Source organism: Triticum dicoccoides, chromosome 5A (genome assembly GCF_002162155.2).
Source record: "Triticum dicoccoides isolate Atlit2015 ecotype Zavitan chromosome 5A, WEW_v2.0, whole genome shotgun sequence".
In the NCBI taxonomy this organism is placed as follows: domain Eukaryota; kingdom Viridiplantae; phylum Streptophyta; class Magnoliopsida; order Poales; family Poaceae; genus Triticum; species Triticum dicoccoides.
This window is the reverse complement of record NC_041388.1, coordinates 123,280,213-123,280,848: the sequence shown is the minus strand read 5'-3', so window position 1 is coordinate 123,280,848 and position 636 is coordinate 123,280,213. Positions and strand designations below refer to the sequence as shown.

Here is a 636-nt window from a genome sequence, read left to right as displayed (position 1 = left end):
GTCGCCAACCGAGCCGAGCAGGTGCCCGTCGCCGAGGCCGACGCCGCCGAGGTGCTCGCCGCCTTCGTGCGCGGGAACGCAGCGGCCTGCGGGCAGGGGGCCGCCAGGGCCATTGGGAAGGAGAGCGACCACAACCGCCGGTGCCTCGTGGCTGCCGGCGCCGCCCGCCAGCTCGCCTCGGCTTTCCGGAGCCTCACCGGAGAGCCCGTGGAGAGCACCAGCGCCGCAGCATTGAGCGCGCTGGGGACGATCTTGGCGGCCCTTACCATGTTCTTCCCGCTCGACGACGAGGCCCGGCGCTGCATTGCCTCCCAGGCGTCTCACAAGTCACAAGACCCTTGTCTCGGTGCTCTCGCACAGTGAGGTCGCCGCGCGGGCCAGCGCGCCGCCATTGTCCACCGCGAGCTCGCCTCATCCACCGACCGGCACGCCGTCAACGTTATCTCGAGGACGCCCGGCGTGTGCAGTGCGCTCGTCAGCCTCATTATTTACGCCGTGTCCCTGCAGGCCACCAAGGCCGCGCTCATCACGGCCTACTACCCCATCTCCAGCAGCGACCGCCTGCTTCGCCGACGTCGTTGTGGAGCTCGTCGTGGACACTGACAAGGGGACAAGCGAGAAGGCACTGGCCGTGCT

At 69.5% G+C, this 636-nt stretch overlaps 1 pseudogene; it reads left to right on the top strand.

Moving 5' to 3' along the window:
* Window positions 1–636, top strand: part of LOC119299271 — a 1,868-nt pseudogene that overhangs the window by 738 nt on the left and 494 nt on the right.